Here is a 16,843-nt window from a genome sequence, read left to right on the forward strand (position 1 = left end):
CAGACAAAGGGACAAATAGGTAGGATGGAAGCTGGAGTAGGCTGGTCCTTTTCTCAGGGACCCCCATACCAATCAGGAGAAAACAAAACTGGGAGCCTCACCCAAGCACAGCCTTCTGTTATAATGGCCTCTCAACTGCATTAATTAATTGGCTTCATCCACATGATCCACTGGTGATGGTGCAGAGGGTAATGGTGGAGGCAGAAGGGAAACTATGGTTAAGGTGATGCCTTCAGTGCCCTGTGACACATCTCTATGGACCCCCTTTTCATTTCAGCCTCAGCCCTATTAGTAAGTTCAGTGTGGGCTCACATAAAAGCGTCCACCTTAAACCCAAGGTGAGCTACGCTGTTTGTTTTTTTAGAGAATAAAATATTTCATTTACTTAGAAACAAAATATTTCCAACATATAGAAAAAAATGTGAGTTTTCAACGTATAGAAAACACATGAGTTTTATAAATAATTGTATTAGGGTTCTCTAGAGAAACAGAATCAACAGGGAACACTTGCAAATATAAAATTTATGAAAGTGTCTCACGTGACCGTAGGAACGCAGAGTCCAAAATCCACAGGGCAGGCTGCGAAGCCGATGACTCCAATGGATGGCCTGGATGAACTCCACAGGAGAGGCTCACCAGCCAAAGCAGGAATGCAACCTGTCTCCTCTGAGTCCTCCTTAAAAGGCTTCCCATGATTGCATTTAGCATCACTAATTGCAGAAGACACTCCCCTTTGGCTGATTACAAATGGAATCAGCTGTGGATGTAGCTGACGTGATCATGACCTAATCCTATGAAATGTCCTCATTGCAACAGACAGGCCAGCGCTTGCCCAATCAGATGAACAGGTACCACAACTTGGCCAAGTTGACACCTGTCCCCAACCATGACAATAATATTTTCATATCATGTAGTATTTTTTAATGGTGTTATGGATATTTGAGATGTAAATCCTATATCAATAATCAATTTTAGGTCAACAAATGAGGATAATCAGTTATTTGTTGATATACAAAAATAAAGGCAAGGAATTGCAGTAAAACACATACATATCAACATTTTCATTAGCAATGATGGGAAAGCATAACATTAAGATATGGGAACTGTAGATCAGTTAATGTGAGTCAAGGTCTAAAACACTCAGGTAACTGACAATGAACTTGTGCCTTCACAGGTACTTGATGTGTTTAGCTCAAAATATTGCTTTTATATATATATTTTTTCTCTAAGTATATACTATTTCATTGAAGTCAGAGATAATTCCCACAACTATAAAACTACATATGTGAAGCATTTAGTAAAATCAAACGTCCTCTAAAGCAATGAAGTCTTGTACTAGGATCTTTTCTTTTTCATACTGCAAAAGTTATATCTTTATCCAACCGTCTTCAAGAATCACGGCTACTGGAGCACAGTTTCAGGGGCTTCCGTCTAGCCACTGCAATACGCCATGAACTAAAAAGGGGATATCTGTTTAATGCGTAAGAATAACCTCCAAGATGACCTCTCAACTCTGTTTAGAATCCCTCAACCACTGACACTTGATTTTGTCTCATTGCTCTCTTCCTTCTTTTGTCAAGAAGGCTCTCTCAATCCCCGGATTCTGGTGCTAGCTCATTCCGGGAGAACAACTCTGGTTTTCTGCCTCACAGCCTTCCAGAAAAGACCGGGGAGCCTCACAGAAGCACAGCCCAGAGGTGTGGTGAGTTAACACCCGGGAGCCACCCTCAGTCACGGAGAATGAGCACCGGTAGACAGACGCCCAGCCTCGCATCCTTTGAGTAGAACACACTGGGAGGCACTCTGCATGCTTGCCCAAGAAGCAGATTGGAATCCCCGTTCCTCACAACAGAAGCCTTGATAACACACCCTTAGCGTGGCTTTCCCTTCTTGAGTATGTTACTCCCTCGCTGCTGCTTCCTGAAGCATCCTCTCAGATAAGCCAGGTCCTTGTCTCAGGCTCTGTTTTTGGGGCAGCCCAAACAGAGGTTGGAATCTTCTTGACGTTCGTGGACTTGAAATGAAAGGCATTTAAATGTCAGTATGCCAGCCTCCTGGCAACACCATCTCTTACCTTTTGGAGTTGCCATTTATACCTAAAGCAGAGGCACGTAGAGCTCTAAAAATGGTTTTGAAAGCCCTCTGACCCACAGGGAATAGCTGGCATAAAGCCGGGCTATGCAAAGCGTTTAGTAATCCAGGTCCTGACGGGGCCATTGGAGGGGTGACTTAATTTAGAGAGTGAGAAGAAATTCCAGTTTAACTGAGGGGAGAAGTTGCTGGACATTAATTTTTCCCCAATGACATTGTTTTTTTAAACCACAGTCCCAGGTGGATTAATGACTGAGGAAAGACTGGGACAGTGAGGTTGTATGTGAACTGAAAAACACTCACAAATACTCTTACATTCATAAAAGGACATTAAATTAAGAAAATAACAATGGAATTTCACACCTCTAAAATTGAAAATAAAAGGTAATAGACAATTTCTCCATGTCTTTGATCTCAAGGTAATGTGCTAAGGGGGTGATGAAGTGATGTAGGAAGAAGGATCATTCGGGGAACAGGCATTCTTAAGAGCCCTTTCATCCTCTGAGCAACTTTTGATCTTCCTATACTCTATTAAAATTCTTTCAGTTGCAGAAAGTAAATCCAGTGCAGATGTGTGTGTGTATTTGTATGGTGGACTCATGCATTTGGTAAGGTTTGATGACTCCCACTCAAATATTTCAGGACACTCCCAACTGTTTTTTTTTTTTTTTGCATTGGCAGGCACCGGGAATCTCACAATTTCTTTTAATTTTACTCTTCTCATTAAAGGGCCCACTAATATATTAAATGTGCTATTGCATTTTGTAAAACAGCTTAGGTCTTTTTAATATTCATATGTTTTGCAACTCATTTATAGCACAATAATTCTTTAAGGCAAATAATACAGTCCACGGATGAGGAAACTGAGGTTTCTTAAACATAAATTGCAACCTGATTTAATTTTTAAAAACTGGAAGCCTTTTCATATGGATATATTCTTATGTTGGAGGAAAAAAGAGACACGAATTGTTTTGCTTTGTTTTAATGTGATCATTTAAAAATATTGGGGTAAGTGTCGTTTAAAAAAAAACTAAATTTTGGGCTTCTGACCCAGTTTCAGGGGCTGGCACCCAAGATGGAACTCCAGAGGCTGCTCGCCGTCGGGACCCCGCAGGAACCAACTAGGTGGCGACGAACCCGAGCTGGATCCGCCGCCTGCGGAGGACTCCTTTGTGGCGTTGCTGGAAGCACTGCGCGGTGCCCCAGGTAAGGCCTGGGCGGGCACCATCACCACCAACATCCAGGACCTGCTGATGTGCTTTGACCAAGTGTCTTCACGCTGGCCGGCGGGGGTCCTTCCTCGCCGCCTGCCGCCCTGATTCTGGCCGAGGCTCCCGAGCTCGTGGCCACCCTGGCGCCTGTGGAGGAGGCCTTGAGTGTTGCTGAGCTCTGGTGCAGAGCTCCAAGTGCGCCCCTGGCGCTCTGGGCTTTAGCTGTCCTGAGTCGCAGTGCACACAGATCTTCCACAAGAAGCACCAGCTCCAGGCACACATGCTGGAGCATGGCGGCAGCCAGGGCCGACGGCTCGTTAAGGCCCCTGGACGGCTGTGGGTGGACCTTCAGAGGCACCTGCAGTGGCACAACAAGCTATGGCCTTTCAGGTGCCCCGTGGGCGGCTGACTGCAGCAAGGAATTCGCCACCATCTACAACCTCAAGGCGCAAAAAGAAGGGCAAGAAACATAACCTGTTCAATTGTGAGGGGTATGCCGGTGCTTCCCAGCACACCAAACTCAGTTACCACCAGCATGGCCAGTTCTTCTCCGAAAGGCCTCGCAAGTTTGACTTCCCCTGTTGCAAGAAAACACAGGATGCGCATCATGGTAAGTGCTCTACTTTCCCATAATTGAGCCCAATTCAGGGAATAAAAGCTCATTTCTTGCCCCTTTCTTGGATGCAGCAAATATGTGACAAAGCCTGTCCACTGCAAATTCACCTGAGAAGGGAAACAGGTGAAAGACTTTTGATTTGTGACTCTGACAGCTGTGGCTGGACCTTCACCAGCATGTCCAAACTCTCAAGGGACAAGAGAAAACATGATGACGACGGGAGGATTACCTCCCCTGTGGAAGGTTGTGGGAAATCATTCACAAAAGCAGAGCATTTGAAAGGCTGCAGCATCCACCCAGCGCAAAGCCATTCCAATGTCCTGGGGAAGGAGACTGTGCTAGATGCTCCACTCACAGTATCCTGTACATTCACTCTAACAAACACCTTCAGGGCATGGATGCTTCAAAGAGCTGTTGCCCAGTCTCCAGCTGTAATAGACTCTTCACATCTAAGCATAGCATCAAGTCTCATGTTGTCAAAGAACACGATCCACTCAAAGATGGTCTAACTCATCTACAAGCTACACGTTCTCTTATGCCTAGCAGTTAACTTACCAGAGCAGGACAAAGCGAGCTCAATTATACAGACCTAGTGTCTCTTTTCTAATGCATCCAGTATTGGTAATAACTTGGCAGTTGCATCAGGCATGGCACTGGTGAACTCTGGAATCGTGACTATTGACATAACTTCCATGAGCTCATCTCTGTTTATAATTCTATATGGCAGATGGATCCACTGTGTTGGTGGCTGTTCTAGTTTGCTAGCTGCCAGAATGTGAGATACCAGAACTAGAATGGCTTTTAAAAAGGGAAATTTAATAAGTTGCTAGTTTACAGTTCTAAGGCCAAGAAAACGTCCCAATTAAAGCAAGTCTATAAAAATGGCCAAATTAAGGCACCAACAAGAGGTTACCTTCACTTAAGAAAGGTTGATGATGCGCATCACAGGATGCGCATCATGGTAAGTGCTCTACTCTCAACTGGAAAGGCACATGGCAAACATGGTGACATCTCCTAAATTCCTCTCCAAGCCTGTTGCTTCATGAAGATGCCCAGGGGGTTTTCTCCTTCATCTCCAAAGGTTGTTGGATGGTGAACTCTGTGGTTCTCTCAGCATTCTGAAATGCTTCCTCTTTTAGATTCCCGTAAACTAATCAAGACCTATGTGGAATGGGTGGAGTCACATCTCCTTCTATTCAAAAGTTAATACCCACAATTGGGCGAGTCTCATCTCCATGGAGATAATCTAATCAAACTTCCAGCATGCAGTGCTGAATAAAGTTTAAAAAAAAACAGTTGCTCCCACAAGATTGGTTAGGATTAAGACATGGCTTTTCTAGGACACATAAATCCTTTCAAACCAGCACGGTGCCAACAGCCATATTCCTCCAAGTCTGCATAACCCTCTTGTTCTTGGGACAATGGCCACAGCTCTCCAGCAAAGCAACTTAAATATCCATGATCTACAGACTGTAAGTGCAGAAGCATTAGATTGTTTGGTATCTCTGCTGGTAAAGCACTCTAGTCAAGACCCAAAGGCTTTGACCTCTGGCAGTAATTTAGCATTGAACCTAACCACAATGACCCTTTCAAGCAACCTCAGTGGAAACAGCAATGTCCCAGAATTGATGACTCCAATCAAAGTGAAACAGAGCTTGCCGCATGGCTCAGATGTTGTTGGACAGCAGGAAGGAGCAAAATGGCAACCCAGTTTTTGTTCTCCAATCCAGCAGAAAACTATCATGCTCAGAAAGACAGATCTCAGTACAGTGGCTGGCAACTTTTACTTGGTATGAGGCACTGTATTCAGTCAACACCACTTAGCTCACTTATACTCAATTTTGAAGATATTCTGGGTTAATCATTTATATGCGGACATGTTGTTCTGGTTTGCAAAAGGACAGAGTCTTGAGCTACAAGTCTGCTTCTCTGAATTCTGATTTTGATCCTAGAATTGACCAGTTTTTATGACTTTGAGGAAATCACATATCAGAGCCTTGAATTTTCATTTATCTCCAAAATGAGGCATTTGGCTAGATGATTTCTAAGGTTCTTTCGATTTCTGTAACCTTGTGATAATGTGTTTCTTTTCTTTAAAAACATTGGGATATTTGTCTGTGTTGGAACATGTTGTCTTTGTGCTTCTCACATAATAAACAAGTCCTAGAGTTACTATTGACCAGAGGAGGGACAATCATTACAGAAATTATCTCTAAAAATTTAATGGAAATTTAAAACCATGCCAGAATATTTTCTAAAACTTAGAATTAACAAAAGAAAAAAGGAGTGGTTTGTGAGCCTTCATTCCTGGAGAGTTATGAAAGCACTTTTTCAATTATAATGCTGGACATTTAATATACTTTAATTATATTTCTATCAATTAAACATTTAATATAACTTAATTTAAATAATTATAAAAGCTAACTTTGATCAATTTTGTATTTGGGAAGGCAAATTTGTTCTCAGGGAAAAGAAATATTTTCTTTAAGAAAATGCTGGAATGGCCTTTTTGATTATAAATAAGCTCCCTGGTTTTTGTCAAGACAGAGAGAGAAAAATTACTTCTTTGTTGTGCGATAGTGTTCCTTTGTTACCCTCAAATTTTCAGTGAACTCTGTTACAGCATTGTATTAGTGGTGCCTTGAGGAATTACAAAAAAAAAAAGATAAAAACAAAAACAAAAAACAACACAGCTATGTCTGAATCTGGGGCAAAGCAATGCCAAGAAAAGATGATGCCAGCAGAAGCAGAGTTGAAACAGCCAGAAGTGATTAGGAAAAAGCTTAAAACAGTTTATAATGAGAGGAGACATCTATAATTCCCACCTTCAAAAATATTCAGCAAAAGGCTAATTTCTTGCAGAACAATCTAAATGAGATTCAGTTTTGGGTGTTTGTTGGTTATTTGCTTTCCTGAATATTATAGAAAAAGAGACTTAGTAAGGTCATGAGGGAAACAAAGAGTCCCATGAGGTAGTAATATGTGATAATTGATTGTATCAATACACCCACAAAGAAAATAAATGAGGATTTTGTCACAACTTCCTGAGCTCACTACTCTTTTACATCAACTCACAGCCTCTAATTTTGGGGGAATTTTTATATTCAAGTTTATTAGATAAGTAGCAGTTGATATTTGATTTTACCTTTTTCCTATTCATCACCTTTGTTCAGTAGCTCTGTAGGATGTGATGGCTTTCAATAAATTTTCCAGTCTACATTGTTGGTAAGTGTTTCCTATGTTTCTCAGTCTCTTTCAGGCAATTTATTAAATATATTTGCAAGTGTGCAATGGGATGTAAATTAAATTCCTCACTCACAGTATTCCATTCAAAATCTGACCTTTGGAAGCCATATGTTGAGTTTCATGAATGTATAGGCACTAATGTAAGGCAACTTATGTGGGGATTCCAGGAGAGTTATCAATGCTAGCCTATAAAATCTAAGGCAGGGACCAGAGAGCTTCCACTTCCCAGAAGATAGAATAGATGTACTTTTCCTACTCTTCCTGCTAAGAATTGCTGCACATATGAAATAAACATAAGAAGACTGTGAAAGGTAGAGAAAATAATGCAGACTGACTAGAGATCTCAGGCTCCAGGAACAAGATCGTGTGTTCCTTGGTTTTTCCTTTTGCCTCATAGATCCTACACTGGATACTAGGGAAACTGACAACCAGAAATTTGAACCATTGCAGTCCAAAAATGATCCCAAGAAAAGCCTGCTGTTTATGTAAATGTATGGTACACCGAATAGCCAACACAATCTTGAAAAAGAAGAAAAAAGTTACAGACCTCACACTTCCTGATTTCAAAACTTGCTACAGAGCTACAGTAATCAATACTAGCATAGATACATTGATTAATGGAATGGAATTGAGAGCCTGCAAATAAACTCTCACATTTATGATCAATTGACTTTTTATTTATTTATTTTTTTGGTCAATTGGCTTTTGACAAGAGAACCAAAACAATTCAATGTGAGAAAGAATAGTCTTTTCAACCAGTGATGCTGGGACAACTGAATAGCAGCCAAAAAATGAAATTGGAGCCATACTTCACACCATACACAAAAATACACAAAATGAGTCATAAATCTAAATGTAAGACCTAAAACTATAAAACTCTTCCAAAAATCATAGGCATAACTCTTCATGACCATAGATAAGGTGATTGCAATTTAGATTTGACACCAAAAGGAAAAAAAAAATAAATCAACCATCAGTTGTCCCATCATCACTGGTTGAAAAGACCAAGTATTTGCAAGGATATGGATAAATTGGGCTCCTTATACAGTGCTGGTGGGAATGTGAAATGGTGCAGCCACTTTGAAAAACAATCTGGCAGTTAAACATAGAGTTACCATGTAACCTAGCAATTCCACTATTAGTTCTATATCCAAGAGACATGAAATCATATCCACACAAAAACTTGTACATAAATATTTATAGCAGCATTATTCATAATAGTCAAAAGTGTAAATAACCCAAATGTCCATTAACTGATGAATGGATAAATAAAATGTATGTTTATATAGTCCATACAGTGGAATATTATTTGGCATAAAAATGAAATACTTAGATGTGCTAGGCAAATCTACAGAGTCAGAAATTAGAATAGTGGTTGCCTACAATTAGGAGTCAACCCTAGATTATCTTTTAGGGATAATGAAAATGTTCTAAAATTGATTGTGGTAAACTCTGTAATATATTAAAAGCATTGAATTGTACTCCTTAAATGGAAGAATTGTATGGTATGTGAATTGTATCTCAACAAAGCTATTAAAAATTTTAAAAGTGAACAGTGCCTCAAGTATATGTAGGATTATAACAAAAGGTCTAATATTCATGTCATTGAAGTCAGAGAGGAAAAGGAGAAAGAAAGTGAAGCTGAAAAGTATTTGAAAAATAATGGCTGAAAAACTTCCAATTTTGGCAAAATACACATGCCTACATATTTAAGAAGCTGAGTGAACAGTAAGCAGGATAAATGAAAAGAAATCCATGCCAATATTTTTAAAAATAAAAGACAGAGAAAAAATCTTGAAAGCAGTCTGAAAGAAATGATACTTTACCTATAGGGGGAAAACAATTAGAATGGCAGTGGATTTGTAGTCAGAAACCGTGGAGTCCACAAAGAAGTGAAGCAACATTTTTCAAGTGCTGAAAGAAAAAAATGTCAACCCAGAATTTTATATGCAGCTGAAATACCCTTCAAGAATGAAAAGAAAACCAAGGCATTCTCAGGTAAGAGAAACTAATAGAGTTGTTGCCAGAAGATCTACCTCAAAATAGCTAAAGAAATTTCCCTAAGCATAAAATAAATGATAAAAGAAGAAATCTTGGATCACGAGGAAGGAAGGAAGGATGCAGTAATAAAGATATAGATAAATACAATAGGCTTTCTTTTTCTCTTTTTCTCAAATATTCTAAATTGTGTTTGATGGTTGAAGCAAAAATTATAACACTCTCTAAAGTATTTTTCAATGTGTGTAGAGGAAATATTTAAAGCAATTATATAATAAATGGAAGATAATTAAGGGACGCAAATGGGGTTAAGGGTTGAACTAACACTGGTAGAATGTGATGTGTATATATTATGTATTATCTATAATAGCCACAAAAAACCTATACAAAGAAATATACTCAAAAACAGTATTGATGAATCAAAATGGAATTCTAAAAAATATTCAAGTAACCTGTAGGAAGTCAAGAAAAAGAGAAAAATTAGCAATGCAAAACAGAGAACATGAGAACATAAAAATAAAATGACAAATTTAAGACTAAACATATAAATACTTACATTAAATGTAAATGAATTAAAAGGCGGATATTGGCAGAGTGAATAATAAACATATAACCCAACTGTATACCATCTACAAGAAAGTTACTTCATAAATCATGCTATTGGTAGGTTGAAAGTAAAGGATGGAAAAAGATATACCATGCAAACATTAATAAAAAGAAATCAAGAGTGGCAATATTATTATGAAAAAGAAGACTTCAGAACAAAGAAAATAATTATGAACAGAGAATGACATCACATAATAATAAAAAGTCAATACACCAAGAAGATATAGTCATCTCAATGCGTATGCATCAAACAATAGAGCTACAAAATATATGAAGTAAAACTGATGGAACTGAAAAGAAAAACAGACAAATCCATAATTATATTTGAGATTTCAGCACCTATCTTTTAACAATTGATAGAAGAACTGGGCAGAAAATTAGGAGGATGTAGAAGAAATCAACAGCACCACAAACCAACAGTATGTAATGGACATCTATAAAACACTCCATCCAACAGAATGCACATTCTATGCAAGTAACCACTGAACATATACCAATATAGACCATATATTGGGTCATGAAACAGACCTCAGTAAATTTAAAGGAATTAAAATCATACTAAATGTGCTCTTCAATCCAAGGAAAATACTTATCAGCAAAAAGAAGATAGGAAAATTTCTAAACACTTGAAAATTATAAAACACACTTCTGAATAATCCATGCATCAGAAATAAAGTCTCAAAAGAGAGAAAAAAATACATTACTGAAAATAAATTAAGCATATCAAAGCAAAAATAGTGCCAACAAGAGGCAAATATTTAGCACTAGTTGTTTAAATTGGAAAAGAGGTGTTTGGATTTGCTAAAGCTGCTAGAATGCAATATACCAGAAATGGGTCAGCTTTTATAATGGGGATTTATTAACTTACATGGGAAGGCACATGGTAGACATCTGTTGTCCTTCACTCCAGGTTTCATTGCTTTAAGCTTCTGGTTCCAGCAGCTTCCTCTCTGAGCTTCTGCAGGTCTTCTCCTAGCTTCTTTAGGACTTTTCTCTATGAGCTTCTCTTAATTTCATCTCATACAAAGGGTTCCAGTAAGGGAATTAAGACCCACCTGGGGTGGGCCTCAACTGAAACAACCTAATCAAAATGTCCCACCTATAATAGGTCTTCACCCCCAGGAATGGATTTTTAAAATATGGCCTTTTCTGGGATACATACAGCCTCTATACTACTACAAAAGGAAAAGTCTTAAGTCAGTAATTTAAGCTCCTATTTCAAGAATCTTGAAAAAGAAGAGTAAAATAAGTCCAAAGTGAGAAGAAAAGAAATAAAAAAGATTAAGTGCAGAAATCAGGGAAATTAAAATCAAAGAAATAATAGATAAAATCAATGAAAAAAGTCTGATTCTTTGAAAAGATCAATAAGTTGACAAACCTCTAGTAAGACCAACAAAGGAAGGGAGAAAGAAGACACAACTTACTAATATCAGAATGAAACAGAGAATATCACTGCAGAGACTGTAATCAAAAGGATAACAAGGGAGTTCTATGAATACATTGGCATATATAAATGTGATAACTTAGGCATCCTTGAAAAACATGAACCACTATAACACACTCAGTATGAAACAGATTATGGGAATATCCTTAGAACTATTAAGAAATTTTAATTTATAATTTAAAAGCTCACAAAAAAGAAATATCCAGGCCCAGATGAATTCACTGAAGAATTCTACCAAACTCAAAATGGATCATAGATCTAAGGGCGAAATGTAAAATTATAAAAGTTTTGGAAGATAACAGGAGAACAATCTTCATGATTTACATCTTGGTAAAGAGTGTTTAGACATGACACAAAAGATCTACAAATTTAAAAACCAATAAATTGGACTTTATCAAGATCAAAAATCTCTGGTCTGTGAATTACCTTGTTATGAGGATTGAAAAGACAAGCTATGGACTGGGAGTAAATACTTTGCAGACCACATATCTGACAAAGGACTCATACCTAGAATATATGAAGAACTCTTAAAGCTCAACGTGAAAAACCAAAAATCCAATTAAAAAGTGGGCAAAAGACATGAAAAGACATTTTGCTGAAGAGATTATATGGTGGCAAATAAACACATAAAAAGATATTCATATGGAAACAATCCAAGTGCCCATCAACAGGTGAGTGCATTAACAAAATGTGATATATACATGTGATGGAATATTATGCAGCAGTAAGACAAAATGATGTCCTGAAACACATGACAAGATGGATGAGCCTTGAGGATATAATGCTGAGTAAAATAAGCCAAACACAAAAGGACAGATACTGTATGATTCAACTTTTATGACTATGGTAAAGGTAAAATCAGAGGTTGATAATATGGAATACAGGGGCTCTAGAGATACACAGAAGCTTGAGATGGGTGAATAGTTTTCTAATAAGGTTGAACTTAATAGTAAGGGAATAGAAAGGAGTGAATGTGGTTCTCTAGTGGGTTTATAAGTAATATTATCATATTGAAGGTGAGCATGATTGAAAGGAGTTGTATAGACTCATGTATCCCACTGATTAACACTACAAATATAAATAAGTTTTTACATGAACTACTGCAAATATATGAACCTTGTACAAAGAGTGTATAATTTCGGGGTGGGGGGGAAATGATATTACATGCTCTGGGCTATGTTTACAGGAAAATGTCAACAGTACCACAGGAATACCAGGGTACATATTAGGGGGAGGGACAAGAGTTAGGGGGAGGTTTGGATTTTCTGTTTGTGGATGGTGTGTTTATTGGCTATTATTCTCTTGGGAACAATGAAATTATTTAAAATTAAGTGTTGATGGGCTGTTGACTTTGGACATTATGCATGAGTCCCAGTAGATGGAGGTGGCTGAAAGATGCACTGACTGAGAAGTAGAATGGCAAACAATGGCATAAACGTATGATCAAACACAGTACTACAAAAAGGAACAAAGTTGTGAGGCATGCAATATTGTGAATGAACCTGTGGGACATTTGGTAAGGCTAAATGTCAGAAACAAAAGGACAAATATTGTATGATCTCATTTAGAAAATACTTTTAAGAAAACTGGGGCTTGGGTGGCCCACAGTGGCTCAGCAGGCAAGAATGCTCGCCTGCTGTGCCAGAGGACCCAGGTTTGATTCCCGGTGCCTGCCCATGTTAAAAAAAAGAAAATTGGGGCCTATATTGTAAGCTTTTATAGCAGTCATATTTAGTCTGGACTGGTAATTGTTATTTCTGGATTCTGAGGAGCTGTTTTATATATGTATAACCTGGTATTTAGAGATAAGAATGAAGCTGATTGGGTTAGGATTAAGGTAATTCAGAATACAGGGGTAAGGAAGACTTTGTCTGTATTCTAGAACTTCATCTACTCTGAGACCAAAGGAAGAAAGTTTTGTTATGTCCAGAACCTTAGTTTTCTGTAGAACATAATCTAACACAACTTGTCTGGATAGATCATTTAAATAACCCCAAACACAGGAAGCCCAGAATAAGAATGAGGGCCTTTAATCCTGTATAACTTAATGTAATGCCTGGATACATCCTAGAGTAGATTAAGCAGATAATCAAAAAGTATTGACAATGTCCCTTGAAGGATAGGGAAAAAAATTATGGAACTATTGAACTTTACCACTGGGGAAACCCCAGATACTGTGCCAAACATTAGGGACACCCAAGTCAATAGACCAAGCCCTTGATCTTGAGGCTTGTTCTTATGAAGCTTATGTATATAGTGGAGAAGCTTAACTTACCTACAGGTATGCCTAAGAGTCACCTCCAGAAGACCTCTTTTGTTGCTCAGCTGTGGTGTTTCTCTCTCCAAGCCCAGCTCTACAAGTGGAACCACTGCCCTCCCCCAACATGGGACATGACATCCAGGGATGAAAGTCTCCCTGGTAGCATGGGAGATGACCCCCAGGAATGAGCCTGGCCCTGGTACTGTATGATCAACAATGCCATCCTGACCAAAAGGGGGAAAAGAAGTGTAACAAATAAGGTATCTGAGAGAGTTCAAATAGAGTTGAGAGGCTACTTTACAGGTCACTCTTACACATACTTCAATTAGACATTGCTACCTATCAAAACTTGTCAAACCCCAACCAAAATCATTCATGTCAATCCTAAAGAATACCTAGGGCATTATATAAAATTCTGCAAAGGTTCCATGCACTAGGGTAATTCTCCAAAACCTACAACCTCCAGATGGGTTCCTGGATCAGATAAGTCCTGAAACTCAGAAGGACCAGCCCGACCAGTACATCAACTAGTTCTATCCCACTATCCCATATTATTGACAGCCCCTTCCAACATGAAAGATTTAGAATGGGCATAGCCCAAATACCCCTAAAGAGTAAGAGAAAGATCAAAGGTGATGGTGGAGTTATACAGAGAAAGTCAGGTTTAACAAATGAGTATGAGTGCTAATCATTATACTGATAATTCTTTCAGCCTCCAGTACCTTAGAGCAGTTAGTTAGTGACAAAGAAGGAGGAGCATAACAGAGAAGAAAGGATTTAACAAATGAGTATAACTGCTGAAACATTATATTGATATTTCTGTTGGTCTCCAGTGTCTTGGAACAGCTAGAAGGAAAAATACAAAAATCATGAAACTGTAACCCATACCAAACTTAAAATCTGTTCTATAACTATTTGTTAAAATGTACTTGGAAATTTATTGCTTTTTATGTATATATTATAGTTCACAATAAAAAAACATGTAAAAAAAGAAATCACAAAAAGATATTAATTACTAAGAATTAGAAAAATGTGTATTAAGAATATGATGCCTTATCATTATAACCATATCAAAATAGCTGAAATAAAAAATAGTGACAACATCAAATGCTAGCATAGATGTGGAGAAACTAGGTCTCATACATTCATTGCTCATGGAAATGAAAATGTTACTGGCAGAAAATAGTCTGGCAGTGACTTATAAAGCTAAACATACACTTGTCATATGACTCAGCAATTATACTCCTGAAGAAATGAAAACTTTGTCCACACAACAAACTCTACCTGTTGTTCATAGCAGTGCTATTCATAATAGCCAAAGTCTGGAAATAACCAAAATGTCCCTCAACATGTGAATGGTTGAACGGTCTTCTCATACTCATCGATAAAATGAATGACCTACTGATATATGTTAGTTGGATGAATTGCAAAGGCATTTGGCTTTGAGTGAAAAAAAAACAGCCCCAAATATCACATACCGTATGATTCCATTTATGTAATATTCTTGAAATGTCAATATCTTAGAGATGGAAAACAGATTAGTGGTTGCCAGGGGCTAGAGATGGTAGGAGGTAGGGGGTGGCTATGACTATAAAGAGGTACCACAAATGTAATCTTGATTGTGGTGGTTACAAGAATCTACACTTCTATAGAACTCCTATAGACATAAGACTATACATAAACACTGTACTCATGTCAGCTTCCTGGTTTTAATATTGTACTCCAGTCATGGAATCTGCAACCATCAGGGAAAACTCCCATACTTATTGGGAGATCAAAAAGAAAAAATAAAGTCCAAAGAGCTAGTATTATGAGCTTCAGTACTGTGTTTGCAACTTAATTTCCCTATGTTGAGGAATGGAGTGTGGTGCCTTAGTGATACTTGCATTAACTCGAGGAAGTGTCAGGAACTCTGAACTCAATGCTTTGTTTGTATTCCTAGGTCTCCAAACAGCTTTGAAGTGTTTGGTCTCCTGGGGGGTCCGAAGTTCAACACACTGCTGACTAAACAGTGCCACACCTGGCAACACACACACACACACACATACGAGCTGGCTGGCCTCTTGGGAACCTCTTGGTTAGGGAAATGTGACCAGAACTTTGGGGAATTATCTGTATAGGGAATGAGAACAATTTCCAGTTGTACAAGAACTAAATGCTCCATTGAATGGTTTTCTGTTGTAGAGACAGAGCATATTCCACCTCCTAGTCTTGGAAATTCTCTTGTAGATGAACCTCATACAGACAAGATCCCCACAGAGTTTCTTCTTTGGCCCCTGGAAACCATACTTTGGAGTGTCACTCCCACTAAACTTGGAGTTGTGTGTTCTTGAGTGTGTAATTAGTTGCCTGAGGCATGTTGGTTAAAGAGCACATTTTGCTTTAAGACCTTGAACTGAAAAGGAGAATAAATTGAAATTTGTTTAGCCTGGTTCTCTTGATGTCTAAGTTGTTCAGCTCAACTCAGTACCCAGTCTGGGCAGGGCTTGTGCTAGGCATTGGGATACAGAGATAAACAGGGCACTTGCTATCCCTGCCTTCATGGAATTTGGTGGAGAAAATGTCAGACATTTAAACATACAAATATAGAGAAATATGTAGCAATCAGTGCCTTTCAAAACTCACTGCTGGGATACTGGTATAATAGAAATAAACCAGGTAAGTGCCAAGGAGGCCAGGGGAAACTCCTCTGAGGTGTCCCTTCAGCTGAGAAAGAAGGGACAGAGGCAGAAAGATGGAAATACGGTCCAGATAGAAGACCCAATATGTGAAAAACATGGACTCAATAAAGGACTTGAAGCTTTTCAAAATTGAAAGGGGTTTGGCTGGAGAGGGGGTGCCTGCGGGCTATAGGTTCTTGTTCGGGAGGGCACATACTACTGTTTCCAATGGTCAGTCTGTTAACAAGCATTTGCTGAGACCTCCTATGGAATGAGCCATACATTGTAGGGTGCAAAATAATGTGCAGGTCCTGCCCTTAAGGAATTTTCAAGCCTTGAATGAAAAAGAAAAGTATACTTCAAGGAAATGTGTTGTTTTCAATCTATGAAAGAGTGAGCTGGTGTTGGCAGACTTAAAATATCACCAAAAGGTCTCACCAGCATCTACAGCTGTTATACATTACTGGGTCCAAAGTTCTGGCCTTGAGTGTCTTACTTTCTCTCTCCCAATATCCTTGTTTTAAAATGGAAAACAAAACAGTCTTGTTCACTTTAGCCAAGATTAAAGACCTTGAACTGACTTGGACAGTCTAAATGGATTTTTAAGTGCTTTATGGACAAGTACCCTTAATTGCTAAAATGCTGGCCTGGGATTCTGTGACTGTATGGTGTGCTTTAGTTGTCTGGGTTTGCTTATTTACTCTCCTTGCT

At 38.4% G+C, this 16,843-nt stretch overlaps 1 pseudogene; it reads left to right on the forward strand.

Moving 5' to 3' along the window:
- Positions 1–2,440: 2,440 nt before the first annotated feature.
- The window catches only part of LOC143656814 (zinc finger protein ZXDC-like), a 29,078-nt pseudogene continuing 14,675 nt past the window's right edge, over positions 2,441–16,843 (forward strand).

This window comes from Tamandua tetradactyla, chromosome 15, assembly GCF_023851605.1.
Source record: "Tamandua tetradactyla isolate mTamTet1 chromosome 15, mTamTet1.pri, whole genome shotgun sequence".
NCBI lineage: Eukaryota > Metazoa > Chordata > Mammalia > Pilosa > Myrmecophagidae > Tamandua > Tamandua tetradactyla.